This window comes from Brachyhypopomus gauderio, chromosome 2 (genome assembly GCF_052324685.1).
Source record: "Brachyhypopomus gauderio isolate BG-103 chromosome 2, BGAUD_0.2, whole genome shotgun sequence".
Lineage (NCBI taxonomy): Eukaryota > Metazoa > Chordata > Actinopteri > Gymnotiformes > Hypopomidae > Brachyhypopomus > Brachyhypopomus gauderio.
The window spans coordinates 2,920,114-2,932,502 of record NC_135212.1 but is presented as its reverse complement, the minus strand read 5'-3'; the positions used below and the strand labels follow the sequence as shown (position 1 = coordinate 2,932,502).

Genomic DNA, 12,389 nt, shown 5'->3' with positions numbered 1-12,389 from the left:
AATACACAAGTCACACATAATTCACACAATCAGACTAGGTAAAAGGTAGAATTGAAAGTTCTGGGTTTTGATATTGTCACTGTAAATGTCTGTTGATGAATGCCAGGCTTTCATTCCGTGTCGGAGCAGTGATGCTGGTATTGTAGGCTCCGACTGCAGTGTTACTCCCCAGATGAACCCCGGCATCAGCACATCCACCGGCAGCCAGACCATCCCCCAGGTGCCTGCAGGTGCCTGTATCCAATCGTCTTGGGTAGAGCCATGCAAGAAGATAGATAATACAGACTGAGTGGACATGAATTTAAACCACCGTTGATTTAAATGTACGTAGCTCACGTGCCAGTGAGTCTTCAACTGAAACTTCTCCAGTGACCACAGTTTAAAAAGTATATGGGCCACAGTATAAATATGTGAAATCAAGAAGCAGTAACAATACAGTGGACAAAAAATCCAGGTTTACTGCAGAATCCACCAATAAGGCAGCAGGCTTAGCAAAGTCTGAAGCAGATGCAAAAACAATCTGTGATCTCATACTGCTTATATGTTCATCTCAACATACACACCTGAACCTGAACCATACGCACCTGAACCTGAACCATACACACCTGAACCATACGCACCTGAACCATATGCACCTGAACCTGAACCATACACACCTGAACCATACTCACCTGAACCATACGCACCTGAACCTGAACCATACACACCTGAACCATACACACCTGAACTTGAGCCGTACACACCCGAACCTGAAACATACACACCTGAACCTGAGCCGTACACACCTGAACCATATACACCTGAACCTGAACCATGCACACCTGAACCTGAACCATACACACCTGAACCTGAACCATACACACCTGAACCACACACACCTGAACCTCAACCAACCATTTTTGGGCCAGCTGCCCAAAAATGCCTTTCACATTCGTATGTCCATCCAATATACATTTTATTACACTCACTGAAAGAAACAATTACATTTGTAATTATATATCATTCCTCATCATTGAATGTTGATTAAAGTATGTGTGTAGACTAAGCATCTCCATATTTGTATTTGAGAAGGTTTGAGTGTGTCTGTAAAAACTGGTTTCATAGCCTTTATGCAAATCACTGGTCCCTCACATAAAGCAACAGCAGAGAGATGGAGTGACTGTGCTGACCTCATCAACTGTGCACAGCACATTAGAGCAGCTCCTCCCTCTCCATCAGCCTCAACACAACCCTGAGTGACCATGCTGTCTGTGGCAATACTGCTGCATCTGCTCACCAGAATGTCCAGTGAGTCTGTTTGGTTTAAGAGGCAACTATCATAACATGCCTTTCTGGATTATGGGACTGTATTGAGGTTGATGGGTGACATTACATAAATGCATGTTTTTGTTGTTTTTCCAGGTGTTCGCTGTGTTGACCTCACACAGTCCAGTTCTTTGACCATCCAACCTGGCCAGTCAGTGACCGTCACCTGTAAGGTGTCTTACTCAGTCACTGACTACGGCACAGGTTGGGTTCGGCAGCCCTCAGGGAAAGGTCTGGAATGGTTTGCCTACGTGAGCACTGGTGGAAGCTTATCCTATAAAGATTCACTGAAACACAAATTTTCTGCTTCACGAGACACTTCCAGTAGGACAATAACACTTCAAGGCCAGAATCTGGAGACGGAAGACACAGCTGTGTATTACTGTCCTCGAAACCACAGCAGCTCATCCTGGTTGTAGGAGTGTACAAAACTCTGCCATTCGCAAAGAGATCTGCCATTCGCAGAGACACCTTACACAAGAATTTGGCAATTCAGTCTGAATGTGCTAAAGGCTAAAGTACCTGTCGATCTCATATAAGGACAACAGGAATGTGCAGTGATCCTTCCTCTATGCCTTAAATATCCATTATGGTGCCATCAGTGCACATTCCTGTTGTCCTTATATGATATGATCAAATATTTGATTAAATATTTGTACATTGCTGCTGTGATTGCACTCATTCACAATATCATAACCAGTTAACATTACTTTATCAACAGCAATATGTAAGCTTGTTCATTAGAAGGTAACAATAGGTGGTGCTAATGTTCAGCAAATAAATGTATCTTAGGGAAGAGGAAGCAGGTTGAACACCAGTTCTTACTTGTTTGACATTCACATAAATAAAACTGATATTTATTTGTTGTCCCACTAATAGTTTATCGCAGTGAGCTCCTATATTATTAGCAACAAAAACTTCAAGTTCAGATATAGACAAAGGACACGATAGACCCACACTTGAATATACAGATGTTAACAAGCGCAACACATAATGCTAACAAGACTGATTTCACTTAGAGGATGGAGAAAATAGCAGTCAAACTTTTGTAGATAACACTAAACATCCTGGCCCAAATATTCAAATCAGTATTATATATTAATTTATCATCATGTGTCTAAAGATAATTGAGAGACAATCAATAAATGGCTTGCAAAGAGTTGCTCTGCACATGACAAATTTGTTCCCCCACACAGGATGATCCCTTTGCGATGATGTTTGAGTTCCACTTTATGCAAATGCTACTCAGTCCCTCTTCCATATAAGGGCTGTGGGTCTGAGGAGGAGGAGAGGGGCTGAGCAGCTGCATTTCACTTCCAGGTCAAATCCATCAACAATGCTCTCATCAGCACTGCTGCTGTTGGGGACCGCAGCTTTCTGTAAGTGTCTCAGGTCAATTACTGTGTCTGAACTGGAAAGGTGTGTGTTTTAAGCTCGACGTGTCTGTTGTGTTACTGTCATTCTCCAGGTGGGGTTGGCTGTGTGGAGCTCACTCAGACAGCCTCTGTGGTGGTCAAACCTCGAGAGTCATTCTCCATCTCCTGTAAGATCTCGGTGTCAAGCTACTGTGTTCACTGGATACGGCAACCCACTGGAAAATCACTGGAGTGGCTTGGCTATCAGTGTAGTGGTGGTAGCACTAAAATCAAAGACACAGTGAAGAATAAGATCAGTTTCAGCCAGGACACATCCAGCAGCACCGTGTTTTTACGTGGCCAAAACTTTGAGACTGAGGACACAGCTGTATATTACTGTGCCAGAGAGACACAGCAGTACACATGTGCAGCAGGCCTGTACCAAAACACCCCAGACAAATATCTAACAAAACAACCTTCAATAAAACCCTGTGACATCACAGTGAATATGTTGTAGCAGTTTGTTGTTGCATTGTTTTTCTTGCTCTCTCTCCAAATGTACAATCTGTACACACACACAGTATAAATGCTGTGCAACGTGATTTTTATCTCTTTTTTTATATATACAAGTGAGCAATTGAGGGTTAAGGGCCTTGCTCAGGGTCACCTCAGTCATGGCCTCAGGTCTGGGAATCGAACCCATGACCCTCCGGTCACAAGACCAGTTCTCTACCACCAGGCCATGACTGCCCTACATGATATCAGCATCATAATTTGTGAGGGCATAGAGTCTGCAAGATTTTCTCAATTACTCAATTTACACGATTGTTTTATGATGGGGAGAATTTGGCATGGCCCATAAGATACTGGAGATCCACCCCTTACTCACATGGAGTTGGTACAGGCACACTGTGCCCACAGATTTAACTTCTCTGAGGTTTTAAGTTCACATGTGTTTTGTCAGTTTTTTGTGCATTCCTCAGACACCCAACATGTATCTAAACTAATTTATCTACACACTGTAAGGTGTGTCAAAACCTATTATAATATTATGTCAAATCTCTTTTTTGTATTTAACATCTGTTAGCAGCAAATTGAATAATGTATAATAAAATTTTCCATTTTGTTAAATCAGTAAGGTATGTAATTAAGCCAGGGTGCTTCAAATTACTACAGTAACCTCTCCACCATGACAAGAAAATTACTAAACAATCAAATTTAATAAATGTGGAAAATTGGTTTAAAAAAAGGTTGAAGATAAATGATCTCTGCAGTTTTATTTTACAGTTTTCTTCCAATGGTTTTGTAAAATGGTCAATAATTCAAACTGATTTATTCATATTTCAAAAAACCTTTACCTTTTCCAGAGAGACATTTCTAGTCATGAAATTATACCCATCTGCTCTTTAAATGCATCACCCGCTAAATTATTTAAATCATGACTTTTTTAGATTTTGCAAAATGACTCAGTCATCCTGTATGTGTAACGCATGGTGGAGGAGGCAGGCACAACGACGATTACGGTGAACATGTAGTTTGATGTGAAACACACAGGTGAAATCCAGCGCGGTAGCGCAAGCACATACACTGACAACTCACGCTGGCACGAACTCAAGACAAAGACGAGCACAAGACACTGCGCGAACGCACATTAAATAAGTGATCAACACAGACCCTCGTGATCTCGAGACAAGGCACAGGTGCGACTACGAACACGCTCACAAACAACCCACACCCACGGAAATATATACATGGACGTAACGGCACGCAGACGACATAACGACACGCCCACAGGGAAGGGTCCGGAGCTGTGACCGTGACAGCTGTAACGTGTAATATTGGCACTCCTAGATCGCCTCTCGGCCAATCACATTGTAGGGTCGGAACTAACTGTGGTATAATGCTAAATAATCTAAGCAGATAATCCCCTAAATTTTGATTTAGGATCCATCATACCAGTAAAAACAATTTACATTGTTGTTTATAAAGTGAACAACAATTGCATTTTTGTAAGTTCTTTGTTGTGGCTGTCATGGTACTTCGGCCCCAGGACACGCCCACCCCTGTGCACACACCCACTCAAGGCCTATTTCACTCCCTGTAACAAGCCAGAAGCAGGATACTGGGTTGGATCCATGTGCAGGTATTTTAAATAAGATAAACAGACAGTCTGAACCAAGAAGGCGTAACACAGACAGGCAAAAGGTCAAAAATGTAGAATTTCCAAAAACAGCAAACTTATCCAAAAAAGGGCAAAGACTAGGTCAAAGTCAAAGTCAAAGTCCAATTTATTTATATAGTGCTTTTCACAACACACGTTGTCACAAAGCAGCTTTACAATCGTATGGGTCCAGATCCCTAATGAGCAAGCCAAATGTGACAGTGGCGAGGAAAAACTCCCTATAGGGTGGGGATTAGGAAGAAACCTCGGGAGGACCAAGACAAGGTCAGCAAAACACGTGCAGAGATCATACAGAGAGAAAGGCTCAGAGATATAAACCCTTGGTATGCACACACAAGGTAATGGCAATATGTGACCTGTCTATGGACCAAGAAAGGTATTTGTACACATAGTGTTTAATAGAGTGGATTCAGGTGTGAGTAACCATGACAGCCCTAGTATTCAGATGAGGTAGACTACTGGTTGCGAATATATTAATTATGGGACTATGTATTACTCGTTTCTGCATCTTAATGATGATGCTAACAAACGGTACCTTTATCTGTTTGTACCATTAACATCTTTACAGTTTTTGTGCAATATCACATGGATGGATGAGGCTCCTGCTGTTATAAAGCAACCAAGAGAATCAAAATCTCTTGTAAAATCACTGGCTTTACAATGACTGATTACTACATCTACTGGATACGGCAGAAACCAGGGAGAGCACTGGAGTGGATTAGGAGAATAAACTCTGGTAGCAGCTCAGATCCTCTATATGCCAACTCCATGACTCAAAATTAGAGGACTAAATACACACATTGATTAACAAAACTAAACAAGGACCAGCTGACAGTGCTTACAGGGGGCAGGGCTACTAGTAACAAGGGCATGAACAAAAACAAGAACAAACATACGGAAATAAAACCAAAATGAAGACATGAGGGACACGAGGGGTGGAGCCAGACACAGACAAACAAGTCAAAATGACAAACAGTGAATATGTTTCATGTGTTATCATTCAAGACCCTATTTCTCTCTTTTAATGAACATTTAATTTTCTTGAATATTCTGTAAAGCTCTTTTATTAGGATCTATGAGCATGGTAAACAATATGGATAATGAAGTTGTTTCTTCTTGTTGTTGTTGTTATTATTTAATAGTAATAGTAGTAGGAAAAGATAAAAGAAATGCATCAACAACTAAGCCTATTCCTGTATGTCTATGAGGAGGAGCATTTGATTGGCTAGGTTCACTCCCAAACTCTGTCTATTGGCTAAGAGAGTGAAGATGCAAATGTACAATTGACTTCCAGTTATATAATTACTAGTCAGTCTCCTTACTGACTCATTGCTCACACCACATGACATTATTAATAAATATTAAAACTTTTATTGATAAAAGAGTTTGATATGGGTCTATGGGTTATTTGGTGTTGTGTCTATATACTGATGTTATCAGCAGGTAAGTTGCATCATCTTTCAAGTGGGAAATGTTGCATTGACATTTTTATGAATCTTTCTGAGTTTTTTCTTCTATTTTGATAAGATATTAGTCATGCTGAGATTCGACTGGACCAGTCTCCTGCTGAGGTTAAGAGACCTGGAGAACATGTGAAGATAACCTGCAAAATAAGCGGTTATAGCATGACTAGCTACAACATCCACTGGATAAGGCAGAAACCAGGGAGAGCTCTGGAGTGGATGGGCTGGATGATTACCGGCACCAATGCAGCAAGATATGCAGATTCAATGAGAGGACAGTTGACCATGACTGAGGACGTTCCCTCCAGCACACAGTTCTTAGAGGTCAAGAGTCTGACAGCAGAGGACACTGCTGTTTATTACTGTGCTCGACAGACACAGTGACTGTAGTTGGTGAGGCAGCTGTACTAAAACCAAAGTGAAAGTCACTGTCACTAAATACAGTGAAGCTACAGCAGGAACAAATGGTGAGAACGTGGAATGTTAGAGCTCATCTTTAATGTTCCTATTAGGCATTTCTCACTAAATCCAGGAGCATCTCTGACTCTCAGCTCTGCTGTATCTGGTTGAACGGAACAGCAGGGATTCAACATTCTGGAATTGATAAACTACATCTGTGGTGGCGGGGGCAAGTCTCAGGGAAAAAGGAGGGTTTCATGAATAAGGTGCACAAACCAAAAACCTGTCAACTGGTACAAAGACAAAACATATATAGACAGACAAACGACTGTCAGGTGGTGGCCTGATAATAGGCCCCGACCACCTGAGGGATGAACACAATGCAACAACAACAACAGGACCACTGCTGCTGTGGATGGGGGCGACCGGCAGGGGGAACCCCCGTACCGTGACACATATCTGTAGTATTATGCAGCTTTGCAGATTTAATTATTTTCTCATGAGTGTGGAGGGCAAGAGTGGATTTAACTAATAAAATACAATTTACTTTTTTTTCTTTCAGTTTGAGCTGTCCTTAAACCCGAACCTGTCACACACTGACATGTACTGCATCTGGATTCACATTCAGAACTACTGGCTCGACCGACTCAGACAGCCTCCTGGATCAGGACTGGAGTGGGTTGCTCACATTTATGATAGCAGTAGCATAGAATTTTATATAGCCCTTAAAGTAAGGTTCACAGTTTCTTGAGACAACAGAAAACAAAATCTCCCTCCATATGACTGGTCTGAGGAGTGAGGTGTATTTCTTCTGTAGTAATGCTGTGATGATGAATGAAGAAGTCTCCACCGACACTGTCTTAGTTGTCAGTAATAAGTTTATTGCAAAGAAGAACAGCATGTTTTCAAGCACCATGGTTTGCTTAGGTCTCGGGCCAATGTGAATCTTCCTCTACTGAACAGAATCATCCTTCTAATACAGATACCCTGTTCAATAATCCTATAGCCATCTAGCACAGTTGTCCATTCATGGTAATCAATGCACAAACTAAAAATGACAGCCTAAAGAAGGAGAGAGGAATGGCTCACCTTTTCTACTATTATTTGACCCTAACATTCCACAGGTCACCATGCCCCATTCTCTCCCTTAACAATCAACATGTAAACATGTTTAGGCAACCCACTATTATCACCTAAATAACGACATACAATACTACATAGGAGTGAAGACACTGCTACACTGCTGTGTATTACTGTGTTCGACTGCTACAGCTGCTACATCTGTACACTACTATACTACTAAAGCTGCTTTTATAGTATTTCATATTATGACACTGGAGATCCTTGTCTTTCGCTAAATTGAAGGTATATACTATACTGTCTTAGAGACACAATACTTAAAGTATGTTCTGTGTTGTATAAGAACTGTTCAAACATGCTGCATTGTCGCTGAGTTTGGCTTCAGTATGATCTGGAAAACATGTGGAGGGTTTAAGTAACATTCTCTGCTAGGTGATCACCAAGGAATTTGGTGCGTGGAGCTCCCAATCTGGACTGGCTGAAGTCGCAAGTTCCAGTTGCAGAACAAAGTGTTCAGGCAGAGCACTTTCAAACGTCCAATCAGACGCTGAGGAATGATGGTACTGAAGATCTGCAGATACCTGTCTGTTTAATGGTAGAAAAACAAATGATTGAACATGTTGCTGTGTTCCCACAGTGGTGAAAATATCAATAACAAATTTGATTTATTAATATCCAAGCTGCTGCCTTGTTTTGACCTCTAAATGACATTGCAGATATAAATCCTCAACACATCTGTAATTGTAATGTGCAGTGCAATGCAGATTTTCATCAGAAATGAGTAATTTGTATTCTTGACCTGTGTCAGGGTTAAGCACACACCCCCTCATTAGGACAGATATAAATGGCTTTACCTACTGAATCACTGGTATGTCTGATTTCTCTCACTGAAGACATTGAGATTGTAGTGATGAATATGCTGCAGTATGGAATTCTTCTTGCTTTTGCTTCATGTGAGAAACCTCTAATCATAATGACAACATTTTAACAGGCACTTTTAATATTACATTTCTTTTGACATCTGTAATTTTCTGTTTTTCAGGTGTTCATGGCCAGTCATTGACCTCCTCTAACTCTATGGTGGGGAGACCAGGAGAGTCCATCACTCTGTCCTGTACTGTGTCTGGATTCTCAATGGGCAGCTACTATATGCACTGGATCCGTCAGAAACCAGGAAAAGCACTGGAATGGATTGGGGTTATTTATACTGGCACAAGCACTAGCTTTGCCCAGTCTCTCCAGGGCCAGTTCTCCATCACTAAAGACACCAGTAAAAACATGCTGTACCTGCAGGTGAAGAGTCTGAAAACTGAAGACACGGCTGTTTATTACTGTGCACGAGAGTCACTGTGACACAACAAGCCAATGAACTGTTCAAAAACTGTTAAACCATGAGCTAGTGGAGTTACTGAGGCACGACTAACCAGACCAAACAAATAATTTTACAAATGTGGTTCAGAGCTTGATCATGATAATCTAAGCTGTTGTATTTTAATATTAGTAATTTCATGTAAGTTCCACCATTTTTAATTTTGATTAAAATTTATGCATCAGTCTCTCATAGTCTGATAACATCAGGCAGTTTTTTCTAATCACATTATTTCTTATCAGTTTCTTAAAAGGCTTTGGCATACATCAACCCAATGTTTATGATAGGACACCTTCAAAAACACAATACAGAAGAACTCACAAGACAGAATCTGCAAGCTAAAACCCATCAACAAACATGAACAAAACTCAATTCTGTCGTATGTCAAATGTCTGTCATAATAAGTAAATGTAAATAAAAGAATTAATATGCTCAAATATTCCTCTTTACTTTTTTCCAGCCTGATGGCTCTGATCTAAGAAATCATACAACTGGGAAAACAGTTAAAACACATAGCACCATTAACCCTGCGAACTGTGACATAGTAGAGGGAAATATGCTTAAAAAATAGCAATTTAACTAATTAATAAATAGGATTTCACATGAATAGAGAATAATGTGAAAGTCCTATAGGATGTTTGTCCCGTGACCATGCTCCAGGAACTCCACTTCCCATAATTCCCAGCACCATTTGTCTCGTTCTACTTCTACTAATTATTAGTTCTACTCCTGTACATTACTACCATGTGCTATAAAGCCTTACTACACATTCAGTGTCATTGTGAAGTATTGCTGACTACGCTGTTAAGAATCATACTGAGTGGTCATAACTGTTTTGGTCTACATGGTTTGATCTGGTTTGTTTTTCACTTTTGTCTGTTGGATTAGCATCTTTCTACTTTTCCTGGATATGATAATTGGTGGTATTTTTGCATCTGACTGATTTTGACTATGAGCTTGGATTATGTTTTTGTACCTTTGCTGCCACACTGGTTTTGATGCCTGGACTGTTGCAGGACAACACTGTCTAATAAAACACTCTCGTTAAAGGTGAGTCTGCATGCGTCTGTATTCTAACATGCTTCCAGCGTTACTCTGATGTAATTGTCTGAGTGTGTTGTCTCATGTCCTCTAGTGGCATTTCAAGGCAGAGGTGGGATTAATGCAAATTCATGTCACTATAAGAGGTGATGAGTCTTTCAGCTGTGCATTACCAGCCATATTGCCTAACTTGTGGCAACTTTGAAATGAGGAACAATTTACCCACTATGGAGATACACGTGAATGTGTTCTTGATTACAGTGTTTCTTCACGGTGAGCCAAAATTCATGACCAATATTTGAATAACTATTTTTTCCCACAATACTTTGCTATATTAACAGGTTTTTACTGTGACAGGTTTTCTGTGCCAGACATTTAGCCAGTCTGAAGCTGTGGTGAAACGACCAGGAGAAGCTCATAAACTGATCTGTAGAGCGTCTGGATTCACACTCAGTGGGCGGTGGGCAGCTGTAGTCAGACAGGCTCCTGGGAAAGGACTGGAATGGGTTGCTACTATTGGAACATCCACGTCTCAGCTCTACTATTCCCAGTCAGCCCAGGGGAGGTTCACAATCTCCAGAGACGACTCCAGCAGTCAGCTGTTCTTACAGATGAACAATCTGAAGAGTGAAGACACTGCTGTGTATTACTGTGCTAGAGTCACAGTGAGAGAAAGCAGAGGCAGAGCTGTACAAAAAACACATCCACACTGTACATGCAAGAATCCTCAGACATGGAGCCTTCAAGATGTTTGTGCAGGATAAATAAGCAAATAACATTACTTGGTTGTAATATGAAAGCTTCTCCATTAGAAATTAGCTTTTAATTCCACTCAATAGGTGGCGCTAGTGTTCATGAAATGAAACATTTTTGGGAAGAGAGAGCAGGTTTAACAACAGTTTACATATTGTTCATTTTAATTCTGCAGTAAGTTTTAATAACTGCAGTCCTCAACTGAAACTTCTCCAGTGACCACAGTTTAAAAAGTATATGGGCCACAGTATAAATATGTGAAATCAAGAAGCAGTAACAATACAGTGGACAAAAAATCCAGGTTTACTGCAGAATCCACCAATAAGGCAGCAGGCTTAGCAAAGTCTGAAGCAGATGCAAAAACAATCTGTGATCTCATACTGCTTATATGTTCATCTCAACATACACACCTGAACCTGAACCATACACACCTGAACCATACGCACCTGAACCTGAACCATACGCACCTGAACCTGAACCATACACACCTGAACCATACGCACCTGAACCATATGCACCTGAACCTGAACCATACACAACTGAACCATACGCACCTGAACCATACGCACCTGAACCTGAACTATACACACCTGAACCATACGCACCTGAACCATACACACCTGAACCATACGCACCTGAACCTGAACCATACACACCTGAACCATACGCACCTGAACCATACGCACCTGAACCAGAACCATACACACCTGAACCATACACACCTGAACCTGAAACATACACACCAGAACCTGAGCCGTACACACCTGAACCATACACACCTGAACCTGTAACATACACACATGAACCTGAACCATACACAGCTGAACTTGAGCCGTACACACCTGAACCATACACACCTGAACCTGAAACATACACACCTGAACCTGAAACATACACACCTGAACCAGAGCCGTACACACCTGAACCATACACACCTGAACCTGAACCATGCACACCTGAACCTGAACCATACACACCTGAACCTGAACCATACACACCTGAACCTGAACCACACACACCTGAACCTGAACCACACACACCTGAACCTCAACCAACCATTTTTGGGCCAGCTGCCCAAAAATGCCTTTCACATTCGTATGTCCATCCAATATACATTTTATTACACTCACTGAAAGAAACAATTACATTTGTAATTATATATCATTCCTCATCATTGAATGTTGATTAAAGTATGTGTGTACACTAAGCATCTCCATATTTGTATTTGAGAAGGTTTGAGAGTGTCTGTAAAAACTGGTTTTATAGCCTTTATGCAAATCACTGGTCCCTCACATAAAGCAACAGCACAGAGATGGAGTGACTGTGCTGACCTCATCAACTGTGCACAGCACATTAGAGCAGCTCCTCCCTCTCCATCAGCCTCAACACAACCCTGAGTGACCATGCTGTCTGTGGCAATACTGCTGCATCTGCTCACCAGG

At 41.2% G+C, this 12,389-nt stretch overlaps 1 pseudogene; it reads left to right on the top strand.

The window, feature by feature from the left end:
- The first annotated feature begins 1,280 nt into the window (after positions 1-1,280).
- LOC143508973 (Ig heavy chain V region 5A pseudogene) lies at positions 1,281-1,724 on the top strand (annotated as a pseudogene).
- Positions 1,725-12,389: the final 10,665 nt, after the last annotated feature.